General features: G+C 42.5%; 1 protein-coding gene and 2 long non-coding RNA genes across 6 annotated transcripts in view; 2 read left to right on the top strand and 1 right to left on the bottom strand.

Moving 5' to 3' along the window:
* Nucleotides 1-19,465, top strand: part of GMDS (GDP-mannose 4,6-dehydratase) — a 629,179-nt gene that overhangs the window by 460,489 nt on the left and 149,225 nt on the right.
* On the top strand, nt 3,421-4,860 carry LOC144340765 (uncharacterized). The gene is made up of 2 exons (XR_013417091.1): nt 3,421-3,582; nt 4,193-4,860. It is a non-coding gene; the product is annotated as an uncharacterized LOC144340765 (long non-coding RNA).
* On the bottom strand, nt 9,878-15,117 carry LOC144340764 (uncharacterized). Its single transcript, XR_013417090.1, has 2 exons — nt 13,955-15,117; nt 9,878-11,219 (listed from the first exon to the last, which is right to left on the bottom strand). It is a non-coding gene; the product is annotated as an uncharacterized LOC144340764 (long non-coding RNA).

Raw genomic sequence — 19,465 nt, forward strand, 5'->3', positions numbered from 1 at the left:
TGTTGATGCTACCGGGACCTGGGCAGAGGATGGGCAGAGCAGTGCGGGAGCCAGCTCCCGGGCCTGGCACCCAGCAGCCCCGCTCTCATCGGGCAGGAAGAGAGGCTGGGAGGCAGGAGGGGAAGGAGAGGGTTTATAACTGACCAAAAGGCTCCTGGTGCTGTGGATTGGCGTAGAGGTGGAGGCCTTGCCATGCCTCTCTCTGAGGCCAGCAGAGGAAGCGCTCCCAGGAAGCTGTGGGGACACAGTTGCCACTGTATGAGCAGCCCATAATAACAGTAGTAGTTGCCAATTACTGAATACGTTCTGTGTGTCTCCTACCATCCTAGGGACTGTAATTTAACCCCTAAAAGAGTCTCTGTGGCACTACGTAGTATTATCGCCATTTTACAGATGAGGAGACTAGGACCTGGAGAAGTGATTTGCCTGAAGTCACACATTTCCAAAGGATTAGAAATCATTATTTAGAAAACAAAACTTTTACTTATGTATACCAAACACAATTGCCAGCATGTGTACTTACGTATAAGCCAGGGGTGGGCTGTACGCAGAGGGAGTGTGTCGGATTCACTTCGCTCTTTTCAGTTTGGCGTCCATTCCCCACTTGTAGTGAGGCGTGCTCGCTGTGGCTCCTGGCCTGAGAGCTGTTGGGTGGGACATGCCCTCAGAAGACGAAGCTCAGAATTGGACCACACTGTCCCTTTGGTGGCCTTCAACCAGCCGAGGCAGGACTTGGGAAAGGTGACTCTCTTCAGCAGTTTTGGTACCAGCCTGGCTGCGTCTGTTGTTCACTAAAATGTGTCTGATATGACAGTCACGGGGCCGACTTCCACTCAGCTCTGCACTCGAAACACAGACACTTAGCCCAGTTACATCTGTGGCCTTCAATCAGTTAAAAAAGAAATTGAATTTGGTCAGTGTTCTTTTCATTTTACCACTAGCAACGAGAGGGACAGACTCGCATCCATGTTGAGCCATGCCTATGCAGCTGCTTATACGCTGTTCTTGGGAGGGGGTGGGAAACACAAGAGCGCTTTTGTGGTCGTTTCCTATCAGAGAACATTCCTTTTCACACAGACGCATGCTCATGGATTAGATGAGGATTGTCTCTGCAGGGGTCACACGCATTGTTGCCTGCTGGAAAATCGCAGACTCTCAAAAACTTTCCTTCCACAGTCATTGTCTCTAGAAGCTTCTCAATTCACACAGGGTTCTACTCAATAGTAAAAGTTACCTTTATCTGTGGTGGCAGTTGGAGGCAGAGGGCCCAGGTAGAGTCCCAGGCTGTTAATTCACCTGATCTGTGACCTTGGGCCTTGGCAGATTCATCAGGATGCCGCAGGAGCACTTCCAGCTCCAGAAGCAGCATCATCCCCCGGCCAGGAGGCCGTGTTAGCAGCACTGGGCTAGAGTGGTCGGAACTGGGCTGGGCTCAGAGGGGAGCATCGGGGGATGAAAGACCCTCCTCTGAAGTTTCCAGTAAGTGGAGCCTTGGACAGAAAGTCCTCCAGCATGACCCTGAGAGGGCTGCTGGAGGAAGGCTGTCCCGGTACCCAGAGGCACACAGACGGTGGTGATCACGTCTGGTCTGATTTGCGGATGAGTACAGCTCATTTCTCTTGAGGCCCCCACTCGAGCGCCCCCTCCTCACTCCCACCCCAGCCAGGACTGGTCCAGGGAACAGCACGGGAGGCCATGCCCGCACCGCTAGATGATGGACTAGGCCTTTGAAGGGCCAGGCACAGCAACAAGAAACCTGAACCAGGAGGGCGGCAGGGGTGTTGGGGTTGGAAAAACATTTTCAGGCATATTTCTGCTGTAAGAGAAAAAAGAAAAAAAAACAAAAAACAAAAAAAAAAAACAAGAAAATGCAAGGGGCCAGGTTCTGACTGCAGAGCTGGTACAGTCCCGGCCCACACTGGCCAGGCCGCTGCTGCCGACGAGCTTTGAGGTCTGAGCTGCAAACGTCAGCAGGGCTTTTTCCTGGCCGGCAGGAAGGGAAAGTTCCCTCCAGTGACAGACAAAAGTAATGGATTTGGGGCAAGTCTCGGCCTTCAGAGGTTATAGTGAAAATTAATGGAGGGCCACGTTAACTAATGTTACTCTAATCCTGCAGTTTGGGACATCGGGCTAAATTTCTGTTTTATGGCACGTTTTACAAACTAACCTATTTCAGATCTTGGAACACTCCAGGCTGGAGTAAGTTCCAGGTCAGGAAGGCTGCCCCCTCCTCTTGAATTCCACAGTTCCTTGGCCACTCCTCAGCGCAGTGCCTGCCGTTCCACTCGTCTGCGGTCTCCACTGAACCTTTAACATCAGCTCATTTATCTTTCAGGTGTTATAATAATTGACTTCAATCAGTATTCCATTATCCTAAACAGGCAATTATCCACATTGTCACTTTTGCATTTGCTCTTTTGACCTAGGGGTCACAGAGGCCCTAGTGTAACAGAATCCAGCAAAATTATTCCCTTACCTGTCATATAAATAGTCATCCCGGCAAAATGAGACCCAAGGGGGCTTTTCGTGAGGTGTTGAGAAGGCCAGTCTAACTCGATCCTTTATTCAGCTCTTTAAGGAATGCAGTACTGTTCTGGCACTCTATCAAAATAAAACAAAGTTCCATTTTTCAGCTTCTTTTTTCAATGCATGCGCCCCTGAGCTTACAAATGCTTCTTTGTGGCCCTCTTTATTGAAATTTCCATTCAGCTCTTCCATCTGTTAGCTGTGTTTACCTCTATTTCTAGGGAAAGAATTCAGCATTTCACCTTTATTTGGGGTGTAAGGTCATAAAACTGTCTGGATTATTTCAGCTATATTTATACCAAACTTAATATTGCTTCTTTAACAGGTTTAAAGCTTTTAATTCCCTGGTTCATTATTCATGGTGAGCCGTCTGCTGAGAACAGTTTGTGTTTTATAATGGAGAAGGTACTTTATACCCTCTTGCTATCCCTCCATCCCCCGAAGAAGAAAGTGTTCCACAAATGTGAATCTCATCCAAAGATCATCTAATTTAAACTCGAGTTCTGTTGCCTACACATGACTGCTGAATGCACAGAACTGCATTTCAGGAGCAGAGACTTGCTCAACATTCTCCTTTTTCCTAGAAATACTGATGTCATTACAGTCTCGGAAATCTCTCTTCAGAGTGACGGTGTAACACACACTGTTGAAGTGGAGTCTCCAGATGGAGCTGGTGTGTGTGTGTATTTTCTTAGTTTTTCAAAACAAAGTGACTTCAGCCTTCAGCAATATATTTGGAAATATATCAAGAAGAAATATAGAAATAACATAAAAATACAAGCGGAATAGTTTTCTTTCTAGAATTGCCACATTTAAAAAAATATCACACATCCTCCGTAGTAACATGAACATGAAGGAAGCAGTGTGGAATAGTGGAACGAACATTACCTTTGAAGTGGACAGGATCTCCAGGCTGCACAGGAGCTGTGCTATGTCGGCGCAGCAGTGCGTCTCACCTCCACGTCTTCTGCCACCCAGCAGGAGCCGTGTAACCTGTTTCGCTGCTGGCGTGAGGATCAGGGATATGGAGCATGCCTATATGGTGCCTGGCACACGGTAGGCATTCATCAGTGAGGGGCTCTATTATTACTATGCCAAATTTTACAGGGTAAAATGTGCCTAGAATTAGTGTCTGAAGCCATTTGTTTTCACACTCATGATTATCTAACACCTCATCTGTCATCTGGGGCCTAGTGCCAGATCCCCACCTACAGATGTTCTTGTTGTTGCTTCCTTAGTTGATGAGGTTTGGGCCACATCCCGCCAGGACTTGGCAGATCTTGGGGGAGAAGAGTGTCGGTCTTCACCCATATATCTTTGCATTTCCTGTTTAATGGTCTTTCAGGGCAGGCAAGTTGAGTGCCCAGATAGAAAGGAGCAAAATCAGTGCTTTGAAAATTTACTTAGATGCAGGTTTCGATGGTGTAAATCTGAAACAGAGCGTAAGAGTCCACATATTTCACTCTCAAGTGATGCCCACAGACCTTCTTAATTTTTTTAGGGACAGGGTCTTGCTCTGTTGCCCAGGCTGGAGTGTGGTGGTGCAATCATAGCTCACTGCAGCCTCCAACTCCTGGGCTCAGAGTGACCCTCCTGAGTAGCTGGAACCACAGGTACATGCCACCATGCTCAGCTAATTTTTTTTTTTCTTTTTTTTTTTCTGTAGAGACAGTCTTGCTATGTTGCCCAGGCTGGTATCAAACTCCTGGCCTCAAGTGATCTCCGTGCCTCGGCCAACTGAAGCACTGAGATTACAGATGTGAGCCACCACACCTGGCCCTACAGACCATTTTTTGAAAACCAAGGATTTAATATTCCACAAATTCTGTGTGGGACAGAAGTCTTTGTGATTTTGGCAATGCCTTAGATTTAACGAAATCTTAAATGAAAATTCTGTGTAGTTTTGCATGATTTGTTCAAAGAGAGGCAGCAACTGTCCTCTGACTTTCCAAACTCAGTGGAAAGAGAAATGGTCTTGATTCACTGCCCTCCCATGAATGGTTAAGAAAACTGTGTGTTCTTGATCCTGGTGTATAGTCTGCTCCAGATTCTGAACGGTCATGCCTTTCGTTGGAGGTTGATGCAGTCACTGAGTCTCCGAGTCCAGCTGGCTCACTCCTGGCTGCTCACGTCATTCCACAATGGTGGCAGTGCAGAGGCTGTGCCGACACAGCACAGGATGGGACAGGACACCCACTGTATTGCTCACACAGCACAGGAGGGGACAGGACACCCACTGTATTGCTCAGTAGGATGTTATCATAAAACCCCACATACCTCCCATCTCCCCTTTTTTTATTTCTCAAAAATAAACTTTTCTTTTTTCAAAATAAAGACAGAAAAGAATAAGTGTTCATTTTCGAGAATTTAGAGAACTTGAAGAAAAAATAACTATTATGTAAAGACAGCCATCTATTACTCATATTTTTGAAAAAATGTAGGATAATTTCTCTGTATTTCAAAGAACCGTGTTTTGAACTCCAAGCCACAGACGTTTCTAGAGGAAAAACAAAAAAACTTTCATTACACTTCACAGCAACATGGAAACTATCTGGCAAAACACTGCTTTTTTTTCTATCCCTGGATCCCTGGAGCAGGGCATCAGGCCAGCTGCAAATCGCTCTGTATACACAGGCTTCAAAGTAATGTGTTTTGACCCCTGCTAAACATGAGGTCAAGAAAGCTTCAAAGTATAGTGGGTTCAAGCACATCATGTCCAGTGTGAGTGCCATTCTTACAGACATCCTTGGTGTGTATACTTGTGGTAATTTTCTGGCAAGTGACAGTAAAGTGTTTTATCGTAAGAATCAACATATTAATATAGTTTTTCAACAGAGTAAAAGGAAAAGGCACCTTTCTCTAAGACACTCAAAGATGCCTTTGAGCTAGCAGCCACCCTGTAGAATTGGTGGTGGTTATGCAGTGTTTGTCTTTTAATATTTGCATAGTTTTGGCTCTTCGAGTATCTCCAAATACTATGCAGATAGATAGGAAGATGTATGACTAAAGAGGATGAGTAGTGGGGTCTTACCAAGGTTGCCCATAAAACTCCCCACCTTCAGCCATGCGTGTGCTTGCTAGCGTAATTCTCTAGCTCTTCTCTAGAAGGCTTGGTATTTCTGAAGAACTTCATTTGTGGGTCCTTGATTTATTATTACTTTTCCTATCAATCATATTAGGTGGTACAGATTTTATTAAGTTGTTGTCTTTAACAGACTTGTCTTTTGGAATAAGCCAAAGACAGGAGGCCATCGGGCAGGCTCCACTTGGAAATTTCTCATCCCATTCAACTCCCCCTGGAATGGGCAGTCATTTGCCTGGCCCCAAAGACGTTCCTCGCTAGTCAGCCTGGCCTTGCCTCTGATGCACTAGCCACCTTCAGCTCTCTGAAACTCAGTTCCCTTTCCTCAATCTCCGGTCTTCTGATCCCTGAAATTGTATGCCACACTGATTCAGTCACAGTGGCAGGTGAAGATGACTGCAGTGATGACTGATGAAAGTTTGCTTCTTTATAACCACAGAGGAGAACTTTGGAAGCTACTCCTTCTTTAGCTCGGGTCAGGTCGTTTCCACCCCGACATGAGTTAACATGCCTTTCTGCGCATATGTTTTCAATGTGACTGTAGCCTGAAACATCTTTCCTGGATATTTGGTGAGACAGACAGAAGGACAAGTGTGTGCATTCATGTACAGGTTTGTCTGTGTGTCTGCACATTTACACACAGTCATCATTTGGGGATGCTGATGGGCCTTAATCCACCTTAATAACACAGTGAGAGATTGCCTCATGTTTTGCTTTATAAAATATGAAAACTATCTCCAGCTGTGAAGGAATGACCCTCATAATTCATCTGAGAGCCTGCCCCTCTTCCTTGTGGGATATGCTCCATATCTCATATCAACTCATTGCTCTGAGTGTCCTCCACAGATGCAGAATGATCCTATGATAGATACTGTGATTCCCGCAGCGGGGGAGGTTAGCCTGTGACATGTGAGTGATGAGACACAAGTGAGTTACGAAGACAGTACATCTCTCCACACCAGATAATATACTGTCCTTTATTCTGCAGCTATGTTTCTATGAACATTACAGCTAAGAAAAGAGATGAGGGAAGTAGAATTCTTATGGTTTTGATTCATTTATTTATAAGGCCTTTCCTCTGATGTATTCAGTGCTCTTTGGGAATTTTTTAAGGAGCAAAAATGGCCATCACTTTCTTCTTTCAAGATTTTCTCTAAGTTTTGTATGTCATTCTAATGTTGGCTTCAAATAGTTTGTCATTTCTGTGCTTTAAATTGAAGCTACTACTCAAAATACAGTTTAGTTCCTATTTTTCAAAAATGTACAGTGTATAGTGGTTTGAACTTTTGACCCAATAGTAAATGTTTGAAGTCTGAGATACTCATAAACTCTTAATGGATTTGATATTTCTTAAAAACAAGTCTACACCCTTTCATGTAAAACTCTCCTGGGTGCTTCCCAAGGAGACTGAAATCTTGATTAACTCTTTCCTTCTTGGAATAAGATATAACTACCTCCGTGGTGGATTCCTCCTCGCAAATCCAGTCAAGAGTGAAATGTTAGAATTCCTGTGTCAGATACTCCCAGTGGAGAACCCGGCCAGTCCATCCGACAGCCATCGATGCCGCTCGGCACAGGCCTGTTTCAGAGCCAGTGAAGCACTTCTCTGGCCCACTGTGAAGCTGTCACACCACATGTGCTCAGATTTCCCTCTGATGTGCGCACCTGCCCAAGTGCAGCCCTCTTCCTCCATTTGCATCACTCTGCGGACTGTAGTCCCCAGGCATCCCCAGCCATTTTGTGAAACAATTTAGCACAAACGTGTATTTCATGTCTAACACTTTGACATTGCTGAGCACTAAGCATTCTAAGCAGCAGTCAGAGCTTTTGTTAATGACCTTGTTAAGAGAAGAGAGTTGTATTTAAAGAATTATTACTTCAGTAGATGCTGTTACTTTCAAGGAATATCGTAACTATTGAAAAAGACCTTGGTTAACCCAAATAATGTAGATATTTCTCTCAAATAGTAGACTTCTCCTAAAGTTAAAAAAGAAAAAAGAGAGAGAGAGAGAGAGACCATCTGTGCATTTTCTAGCTGCCCTGAATGCGTATAAAATACAAAGGCCATGCTCTGTTTTTCCCCTTGAATTTCTGCTGCCTTTTTTCATCATCCAGTGAGTTAGTCTAAACCCTCCTTGCCAAGAGCCTCCCCTGTCCTTGCAGTTTGCTTTAACCCTGCCATTTGAGCCTAATGTTTGCAAATAGGGATTAGCAGGCTCTGTCCTTCACAAAGTAAGAATATGATTTTACAATATTGGTTCCAGCTAATGACAGTCAAAAGTTTTCCTGTGTAATCTTTTTAACTGCTATTTTGCTCTGAAACATCCATTTCAGCTTAAGCATGAGGAATATTAAACAGGAACACAGAGGTAGTATTTTCAATAAAACTCTCTTTCTAGAAACGAGTTGTTGCTGACAAGCCACCACCTACAGCTCAGTGGAGAGGAAGCAAAGAGACCCTGAGTCCATGCTTGTTTTTGTTTTTCACCTTTGGTGTCATCACCAGCCCTGACCAACTGTTCAGCCAGGCTTCCTCCGCAGTCACCAGCTGGTTTTCAAAGTTCCCATATGCCCGTCCCCACGGACGTACACTCCTCCGTGCTCTGCTCCGTCTAGATAAGCCAGTACCACGGCCCACGGATGTACGCTCCTGCGTGCTCTGCTCCGTCTAGATAAGCCAGTACCACGGCCCACGGACGTACGCTCCTCCATGCTCTGCTCTGTCTAGATAAGCCAGTACCATGGCAGATGATGTTACACCCCAAATTTCAGTGAATGACCTCTGCATCTCTGTTCAAGCATTATTTACTTTAATTGAAGAAATAAGTAGAATTTGTAAAATGTCTAACCATTGTTGGATGCAGTCCCAGTACCCAGTGAAATCCTTTATTGGCCCCTTTTGGATTTGAAACTTGCCTTTTCTCTTTCTGTGCAGATTCACATGAAGAGGTATGCCATGTTTTTCTCTGGGGGTTAAAAGAAAGGACTCAGGAAATTATGTGCATCAGAATTTCTCCACACATACTACAAACACTTTCCAATTATAAGGAACATATTTTTTCTTTTCTTTAGCATATTCCTTCCTTGTCCTACCCTCAGGGGTTAAAAAAGAGAGAGCTCATGCATTAGGTTTTGATTATGGTCTTCAATTCATTGTCTCCTTCTTCATTTTCCTTGTAACAGTGACTGAAAATAGCATGAGATTCTGGAGATTACAAAAGGGCATGTATACTTCGACACATTATTGTACTGTTTTCATAAATATCATTCTTCTAGTCCCTGTAAGCCCAGCCCTCGGTAACGCCACAGGTTTCCGCTCACGGGGCTGTTCTTTCTGTTGCCGTTGGAAATTGAACAAAAACCTCTTTGCCTGCTCTTCCTTTTCTTTCTTAGACTCTAAAGTTTCTCCTGAGACTGACTGCCTCCTAGTTATACGTTCATGTTTCACAGATAGCTCTTCTCTTTTTCTGTTTCTTGAATTTTTACAGTATTCATAGAGCTGAGCTTGAACATCATACTGTACCTATAGATGCTGATAATGTAAGATACTCTTCTGGCTAGACGTATCAGATATTGTCAAACTCCAGTTTTCAATTGGACCACTTCTTATTTCTACACTGTGTGACTTTGACCAATCAGTGAACATCTCTCATTCATTGTTTTCTCACAGGTTGCACAAAACTCAGAAATTTATCATGAGGAACAAATGACATCTGCATGAAGGTGTTTTGCAAAACAGACAGTGCTATGTAACTGTAGGATACATGCATCCAATTTACTCAGAGGAAATGGCATCATCAGTGCACACTATTGCAGCCACCATTGTATTGACTCACTACTATTTGCCTGGCACCGTTCCAGGCACTTTACACTCATTTTCTTGTTCATTTTGTTTAGGCCTGCAAAGGAGGCATTGTTATCATAATTTTACAGAAGAGGTGACTTGCCAGCATCACAGTCATTAAGTAGCAGAGCTGGGATTCAAACCAGAGTGTGTCTGAGGCCCAGGCCTTCCTCACCATTTCTTTCAGCATCCTAAGTTAGGATGAAGAGAGTTAGGAGGCAGAGAAGACAAAGAAACCCAGCACAGCCATCCTCAGTGGGATGCATTTGGAACTGAATATGATTTGTTTGACTGTCTGGTAGCTGACACGCTCCAGATCAATCACACTTTCAGACTTAGATGGCTTCCCTCCAAAAGAATATTGATATTTTAACACCAGGGAGGGGCTATTTTAGCATATAAGAAAGAAGTGACTATGCCTCATAAACATTTCACTTATTTAATTTATTTAATTTAGTTTGTTTATATATCCTATGAAAACATGAATAGCTCATCATTTTACATATATCAGAAATATCTGGGATTGCCTGAAAATGGAAATTAAAATAACACTTTTCATAAACTCACAGGCAGAGCTCCATGCTACAGTGGCAAATGCTTCTTCAATTATTACCTTGGCAGTTTTCTTTCTTATTGGATCATCATTTTAAAATACCTTTTCAGAACAGTTGACTGGATGCTTTTGGTATGCAGACTCCTGATTAAGTGATCTTCTATCCTCATTAAGAAGACCCTTATGGATGTTCCTGGCTAATCCTCTGCCATCTCACTTTCACTTTCCTGGTATAAATTTTTGGTTTACTACTCAATGGTTGGCTCTCAAAACAGGAAAGCAAGTTTGACTTCATAAAACCAACAGCTAACACTTGCACAGTGGTTTACCACTTACAAAGCAAGTACTGTTCACTCTCATTGTCACGCTCCCCACACCGTGGGGTCATGGCAAGGACTCCACATCACCAAGGAGGAAACGGGCATCCCGGAGGCGCTCTGGAGCAGCCGCATTGATGGTGTCTGCCGCTTCACCCTGTGTGTGCTCCACGGTCAGGTTCTCCACTGCCAGAACCGGATTCCATAGTTCCTTGTGTCCCACACAGCTTTTAGTACAGTGCCTTAACACATGGTCTTCAGTAAACACATGCAAAATTGAAGCATCAGTGAGTGAAAGATCACTGGAAATCGTGGCCTTCTCTCTGAAAATCCAAATTTCCTAACCTAGGGTCTAAAGCTGTCTGTGAATCTCCTCAAGTCGTAGGTAAAAAAGTGTCCACGTGTCAGCTCACATGTGTGTGCAGTTCTCAGGAAAGAAGATATCCTCCTCATTTTTCATCAGATTCTCAAAGGAGTCCATGACTCAAAGTTAATAATAAGTACCTTAAAATATTAAACAGAGAGCCCCAAAATGTTTTAAGATTTTAGTTAACATTCATAACAAAAGATATAAATCATTAGAAAGTTAGATTTAGGCTGGGTGCGGTGGCTCACACCTGTAATCCCACCACTTGGGGAGGCTGAGGCGGGTGGTCACTTGTAGTCGGGAGTTTGAGACCAGCCTGGCCAGTATGGCAAAACCCCATCTCTACTAAAAATACAAAAATTAGCCAGGCCTGGTGGTGCGCACCCGTAATCCCAGTTACTTGGGAGGCTGAGGAACAAGAATCACTTGAACCTGGGAGGTGGAGATTGCAGTGTGCAGAGATCACTCATTTTTTGGTTGCAGAGATTGTGCCACTGCACTCCAGCCTGGGTGACAGTGCAAGACTCCGTCTAAAAAAAAAAAAAGAAAGAAAGATTTAAACTCTGTGTTACCTAAAGAATATCAAAATTTTGTGTCTGTGCTAATTGATGTTGGTTTGTTAGAGCTTTTAACTATTGAGGTTGAAGCTTGGGCTTCACTCTTCCTCCTGGCCAATTAATAGCCTGGTTATGTGGCTGAGGATTTCACTGAGTCCTGCCAGTCACCTTGAAAATGCCCATGAAGGGTTAACAAAAGGGAAGGCAGGGAATTACAGTATGCCAATCAATTTCATCCCTGTGCTTCCTGGGTTGTTTGTGTTTTCATAGTTTCAGTGTGAATATAACTTGGATTTTAGCTGAGAAGTAGCTTGACACAGATTAAAGTGTCATTCTCTTTATTTCCCCTAGCTTTGAGAGAATTTGTTACCCCAGTATTGGACATTCCAGAATTCTGTTTACTCACAAGTTAGACTGTGTACCTTCTGTTACACTGGTTGCTTGTGGGAGAAGGATCCGTTTCCTCTTTATCTCCATAAACCCAATTCTATTAGTGTCAGTTATTGTTGTGAAGCTTAAGTGAAAGTCGATTACACAAAATCACCAAGTCAAAATAAAGGACTTTTCTGGGAACAAATTACATCAGTAGATAACGTAACTTAAATTATAATATACTAGTGAATAATTTTTTATCACTGAGTACTTTACTGTCTGTAGAATATAGTATAATCAGACAGAGTAAACTGTTATTTCCTATCCTGGGCATATTATTCTGTATCTTTTATCTCTTACACTAATCAAAGAATATTAAAAGGAACTCAAAATGAATAAGCATACAAAAAATGAGAAATATAAGCGTAACTCTTTTAGTCTGTAAAATGTCAGTAGTTAAATAGTAGTTGTGAAGTGCCTGTTTTTACAAATTATGAATATTCAAAGGATACAAAAACATTTTTAAATCAAAGCAAAATATATAGATTATTTCTCATGTGAAATGCTTGGGAACAGAAATGTTTTGGGTTTTAGAGTATCTGCATTATTCTTACTGGTCAAACATCCCAAATCCAAAAACTGAAATGCTCCAATGAGCATGTCCTTTGGACGTTAAGTCAGCACTCAAAAAGTTCGGATTTTGGAACGAGAAACATTTATTCATGAAGGAATGAGTAAACACGGCACTTCCTAGTTGAAGCAGAGGAGTTCTGAGGTATGTACCCAAGTTTGAATTCTTCAGTATCTTATCTGTCATATATTGTTGGTAGCTGGCAATATTGATCCCTTTTTTGGAGCTGTTCTTCCAATTGAACTTTTAGAAGCAAATGATGAAATCATCCTTGCACTTTTTGAACATATCCTATTAATTATACTGTCGTTCTAAATATTTACAATGTGTTCTTTCAAATATTTGTAGATATAATAGAAAGCATATCTCTATGACATGCTTTACTGAAGTGACATTAGATATTCCCCTGTTTACACACATTCATGTGGTTAATGACTCACGTTACCTGTTAAGATTTCCTGTTTCCTGATTTAAAGATATTTAAAGGCCTCAGTACTGAAATGTTTATTTTTTACCTCTGGATCTTCTGCTTCATATGGTAACATATAAACAGGCTAAATACTTATTTTAACACTACCAGACCCACTTTTTACCTTTATTATGAAACTAAGGTTTGGTCAGCTGAGGGCAAGGTGTATGCATAACATACCTGGCAGTATAGTCAGTGAACTGTCACAGAGAAGAGAGTCAAAATATAAACACTGAGCATTTCTACAGCAGCTTAGAGCCAGGATTAACTTGGATCACCTAGTATTCTGTTTTTAATGAAATTCTCTCCCTTGTATTTTCATGTTTGGGAGAGAGTCCAAAGTTATCTCATGCTAATTTAGTTAGGCAGTGCCCTCCGGGGATGTCACAGGCTTCCCTGACCTCTCCAGAGAGAGATTCAGTGAAGGGATGAGGAGAAGTAAACATTCCTGAGAAATTGGAAAGCAACAACCCCCAGAGAATTTGCAGAGAAACTCGCTCCAGACTCGGCTGCCAGAAACTCAAGTCACCTTTTCAGCACTTGCTTAACGTCTCTCTCAGTCCCGTCTGGCTTGACTCAGAGGTCAGTCTGGGGGACTGGGGAGTGGTGGCAGCTCGGAGAAGAATTCAAGGGAGGGCCACCAATAGCACGTTCTGCTTTTGTTGCTTGTTTTTATCTGAAGTACATTTGAAAAGATGGACAGGGCATAGGATTGAAGTAATAACTTGATTTTGCTTGGCTATCTTTTTTTCCTTTTAACCCAGAATTTACTTTAGGTGAACTGGTATTTTCATTTCCTAAATAATGAGTTCCTTGATTCTTGATGACTGAAATTTAAGAGTTGTTGTTGTTTCTATTATACAGGACCTCTGTGACTAATTATTTTGTAATTATATTAGGTATTTTACAAAGGATATTTTCTCTTACGCATTTAATGAAATTTGGGGGGTGGGGGTTGGAAAATATGTTTCCGGTTTTAAAATCATATTCCCTTTGTGGTTTACATTTCCTATGTGAAGAATTTCAGAAAACTAGGAAAACAAGAGTATTATTAAATATTGAATCTGTATTATAAAGAAATCTAAGGAGCTGCATTTTATAGTTTGTTCATTGTATTTTCTACTGAACAGAATAAAGTTCAGTGTGCCCTACAGGTGTGGTATGAGAAGAAGGTTTGGGGTTCCCTGCTCGATTTTACACTGAAGTCAGATTCACCAGGAAATAAACAGCCCTTACCAGGTGCTCCTTTAGACCAGATTGCTGAGCTGGGAGACCTAGCTGACCAAACCCGTTGCCAGGCTTTGTTTAGTCCAGTCGGTGTTTCAGCCCACAGTTAACATTTTAGAGTTTGTTGGGTTTTTTGAAAACATAACTCAGTTTTTAGCATGTTCGATGTGCAGCTCCTCTGTGTAAGCAGATCTGGTGAGACTGGTTCAACATCCCCGGGTGGGAACAGTCTGTGGGAAACGGGGCGCTCGCTGGGCCTTCTAGAAGGGGAGAGCGTCTGCACGCTGCCTGCGGTGAGCTTACCTGGGCTCTGGAGGCACTGGAGTAGCGAGGCCCACCTTAGACTCTTCCCAGGCCATACACAAGAGAGAAATCACTTTTCAAAGTAAGCGACTTTGTTCATTAGATAGTTATAGCAGATATATAAACACGACACTTATCTCTTCATTGGCTCACATTAGGATTCTCAAGATGCTTTTCTCTGTCCACGGTGGCCTCCAAAGAGACCTGGCCTGGGAGACGGAAGGTGTGGGTTCTAATGCAGAGCCTTTCCCCAGCACCTGAAACAGCTCACGCGACTCTTTTCCTAAAGCCCAAATGAACCTGCCGTCTCAAAAGTTCTGTGATCTTTGCTCCTGTCTAATTTCCTGTGACTCAGTGCACATCAGCTTCAATAACCTAACTTCTCCTTCCTTCTGTGTCGCACACAAAAATTAATCATGGAATCAGGTATCTTGATGCACTAAGAGTATTACATTTAAACAGATGAGCAGAGAATCCCTTTGTGAAGATACGAATCATCCTGTACTTCACATACCCACCCTCCATTTCACATGTGTCGTTTTCGTATAGTGCAGCCAGTCTGCCCACTGCGAGAGAGGACATTTGCGGTTGATATCTGAAGTACAGGAGTTAATGAAGGCACTAGGCATGTTTCGAAGGACCCAGGTGAAAGCCTTCTTACATCCTCAGCCCTTTGCTTTAGGGCTGAAGATAGGACAGAGAGAAGAGTCCTGGGCTGAGTCTCGGAAGGACCTTCTCAAGGCCTTTGCGTTTGTTCTGCTGTTTCCTAAACCTTTCTCTACTGTGCCGAAGGAGTTAAAGGGCTCCGAGCCCTAACCGTCCATCGGGGAGTGTCTCGGGCACCAGAGAGAATCTGGCACAGGACATGTTTTCATGGAACTGCTTATCAAAACTAAGCTTCTGCCGTTTCATTTAGACGGGGTAGATTGGGTGGAAAACTGGCCCCGGGACCAGGAAATTTGCCTTCTGTTCCTGCTCACCCGCCGCGTGACCCTGTTGCAGGTCAGTCCTCCAAGCATGTCTCAGTTTCTCCATCTGTAAAATTAGACAATGAAATGAATGTTATTTGTAAGAAACCTGAGGGAAATCCTTCTGATTATTTTCACTGGAACAATGAGAATGAATATTTTCGTGGGGGCTCTGCCTGGCTGTCTTCTGGGCTCACTCTTGCCTAGCGCCTTCTCTCTGCTCGAGGGGTTTTTCAGACCACAGCCTTCTCAACGCCTGTTAATGCGTTGTGTTCCCATCTTACCTTCTTGTTAACACCATCCCCAGCTCTAGGAAGAGAGGCGGTGGCCCTGGGAACTCTTCATGCCAAAATAAACAATAAAGTTTGGAAACATTTAGACCAAGATAATTAGGAAAATGGTGTTGAATAAAAGATAGCATTAGAGTTGCTATCATGCTTAAGTTAGAATCCAGTTCCAAAAAGCACAATCTCCAGTTAACTGATCTGTTGTAAAATTTCTTTTCTTTTTGGTTTAGTTTTGTTTTTTAAAAGATTTAAATTGTTTAAATCTTCTGATCATTCCTGTCAGTTAAGATTTCTTCCTCATTGAGAAGTCACACTGGGGAAAAAAAATGTGCCAACAGCTGTTTACTGTTTAGCAACACTATTAAAGGAACACTATTTAACAATAATTAATGAAGCTAACTATTCAGAAAAAAAGACAGCTCCTCTGAAATATCTACCTATATAATACAAATTTGTTTTCTTCAAATTGCAAAAACCCACATGTGAAGACATATGTAAATTGCCAGGTTTTTTATGTTCTTTCAAAACTTAAATATAACCAAACGATTTTGGGCAGGGAATCAGAAATTCTTTAGAATGGAAATGTTGAAACCCCAGATTCAGTTCTAAAACTCATCTTTCAAAAAGAATTCATGCTCTGAAAAATGCAGCGTTTTTATGTTTGGTATGATAACAGCGCCATGGAATTATCACATCGTATCTTGACGATCGTTATGGAGAACTGATGATCTCTTACACATTAACCCAGGGATTTTCTCCAATAATATTATCATTTATAATAGCAATAACATTTTGTAGATCACAGAGTGCTTTTAACATATTATCTGATGGGATACCTGAAACCCTATAACCTGTGTAAGAAAATCACGGGTGAAATGAGTAAGTTGTCTAAAGTGACAAGCCTGTTCCAGACACGGCCCAGCATTTTAGGACTTCCGTCCGAGTTCTTTTCACTACATAATATTAAGACTGTCCTTTATTGTTGCCTATTTTCCTGTAAAAATGATTCATTTGGAAAGACGAAGAAACACGTAAAGCCTCCGTCTCTTGCCTCTGTGCACCTCTCGGCTTTCGCGTCCCGCACAGGGCCTTGGTTTGAGTGCGTGATTCTGTACTCACCCTCACAGCACGTTCCCAGCTTTAAATACTTGCCTCCCATCTTGTGTGAACGTACATTTGTGATCACAGAAAGGCCTTCTCAGTCACCAGCCCTGTTTTTACCGCTGGGAACACAATCATTTCAAACAAACAGCGTTTTTTTTCTTCACTCCTTCACTCTTAACCCCCAGCCTCAGTAGCGCTGTGAGGAGCCGTACTGGACACGTAGCAGGCAGGCCTGCAATGCCCGCGCTGTCTTTCCCCCGCACACCCTCCAGACTGGCAGGGGTGCCTGCCAAGAGGGCGTGCCTCAGCTCCCGTGGATCACAGGTGCGGCAGACGGCACTGTTCCCTCCAAGGGAGCCCTACACCTGTGCCCCAGCGTGGAGACAGGGAGCACTCTTCACTCTTAGGAGTAGATGTTCACTGCTTTCGCTAGTGCTCCTAGCAAAGTTTCCAACTGAGCTGCTGAGTGGGAGACAGATTCGTACACATGGAGAAACTGGTTCTTCTGCTTTCTAGATTTCATGCCACCATGATGACTGGGATGTCCCATTGTCCCCCTGGGCAAACCTGAAGTCCATTTTACTGTTAGAAATGCTTGATTTTTTAAAAATCTGTTTATTCTAGAGTCAGTCACACACAGGGCAATCTATGTGAAATAAAAGAAAAAAAGGAAGGAGCGGTTGTGTAATTGCCGTACCGTCAATCATGTTCATTCTCACACTGACCGTGGTTTTTAATGTCTGTCCACCTGCAATCTGCAGCCTCCCTAGAAAGTAAGGGCAGCACCCTGGAGGTGCGGGAATTACCACTTGCCGGTAGGTTTACTCTCGGGGAGACACTGGGGTTTTATCTCCATGCCCTTGGAGAATTGAGTTACTGAATACTTCCCTTAAAGACCTAAGTCACTGCAGCCCATTTGCATAGTCCTCTCACTGAAGTCAGAACTGAATTTGTTCTTCTTCATTTTTGGTTAAGATACACATTTAGGGGACAGCTCAGAGCGATGCGGCTGACCTAGTGGGAAAAGACACTTTGGTTTCTTGTCGTGTTTCTGGGTGACCCATGGCCCGCATCTGCCAGCATCTTCGAACGTGTCTGCAGCACCAGTCAGCCTCACCCACCTTGTCTTTCCCTTTGCGATCTTAGAAAGGATTTAGTAGAAATGGGAACTGAAGATTGAGCAGAAAGTATAATTACCACATGTATTTACCAGCTCCTTTTCAACAGCAGTAAAAGTATTCTAAATATTCTGCTTGTACATACACTGGCACTCTAAAACTACCAGCTTTGTAAAACATAGTTTTGATTTTTGGAGCAAATGTTCAATTGCTGTTCTTTGACATTATTGATTTATAAACAAAATGATCAGCATTCCCTGATATCTCGAAGCAAAGAAATTAGGGGAACACATTTAAAATGTATCAGTTTGAAACCTTCTAAATGCTCTTATCTAAATCATAACCACAAGACACTGAAAATAATCAAGTTCTATAAAAAATGAACAGGAACGTGAGTGTGTTGGGCCTGGTATGCTTTATTTTGAAGACCCAGCGTGTTTCTCATCTTCCCAAGGAAGATTCAAATCATGAAGTTAACATCTGCCTTTTCATAAACACCACCCTCAAAGTGCTCTTTCTCTTAAGGTTGGAGGCTGAAAGAAAGAAGCACAAATCTTCCCTGGGCGAAGAGTTTCATCATAAGCCCTGTGTGATCAATAAGTACATTGTGGTGGTTATTTCATAGCTGATTAACTTATATGTCTACAAGCCAACACTTGACTTGAAAGGCTGGTCGGGTTGCTCGCTGTGCGAGCGTGGCCTTTACCGGCATGCCCTGGCAGCCAGCTCTGGGACTGCTCACTCCTGACCGCAACCTGGGTACAGCCCCTGAAGTTTCGTCATGAGTAACCCGTCAGCAGGAGCCCATGCTTCTCTGAAAGGGCATTTTGTCTTTTTTGGCAGTACCAAATGGCAAGATAATTAGTGTTAGAGAGAGAGAAAAAACAGAATTGAAAACCACATCCGATACCTGGTTACGGACTCTTCAACTTTGTGCGGCAGAAAATGTGGTGGCTTTATTTTCCTTAATAAATGCAGACGGTTAGAAGCAATTGAGCATTTAATGATGAGATGATGCTGAAAGGCATAACTTAATAAAAATTGCCTCTGTGTTTCTCACTTCATTGTTGAAACATACTGTGCTTCTCGGCTTTTTCTGTAATCAGGTTTTTATCAGATTGTCCTTTAATTCATGTCAGGATCTTACATCTTAGTACTTCCTCTTTGAGTTTTTGTATTCCTCCTTGCAAACTCTTTCATTTTTAGGGAAAGGGGTTCCTATAGTTTTTTTAGTCTCTAGTGTTGTTTTTAATTTCACCAATTATGGAGTAAATAAATCACTGTGTACTTGGAAGAAAACTTGGCAGGAGAGCAGAATATGTTAAGGACTCTTGCTTTTCATCGTGAGCGAGATTTCCCAACTGGAGCGCCTCTGTTTTATTTGCCTCTGGCTAACATCTGAAGATCAGTAATAAAGCCCTATGCAAATACTTTCATGTATTAAAAGAACAATATTTTGACACTCATTGACACAAGCAAAAAAAATACAACATTAAATTAGTCTTCAGGAAAACAATGAAGACATTGTTCATTCACATGAAATGAATGTGAAAAATGTTGTGTTATATTAACAGAAAAGCTTGCTCCTCCAATCTCGACCTTTAGCACCGGCGTAAATGACATTACTCATGGTGCTGTATAGTATTAGACAGAGTTTCTTGTTAACAATCTTGAGCAGTCGTTGATAACTTGTCAGACTGGAGAATTTCAGTCATCAAAAAATAAATGTTCATTCTCAGT

The sequence above is a fragment of the Macaca mulatta genome, chromosome 4 (genome assembly GCF_049350105.2).
Source record: "Macaca mulatta isolate MMU2019108-1 chromosome 4, T2T-MMU8v2.0, whole genome shotgun sequence".
Classification (NCBI taxonomy): Eukaryota; Metazoa; Chordata; class Mammalia; order Primates; family Cercopithecidae; genus Macaca; species Macaca mulatta.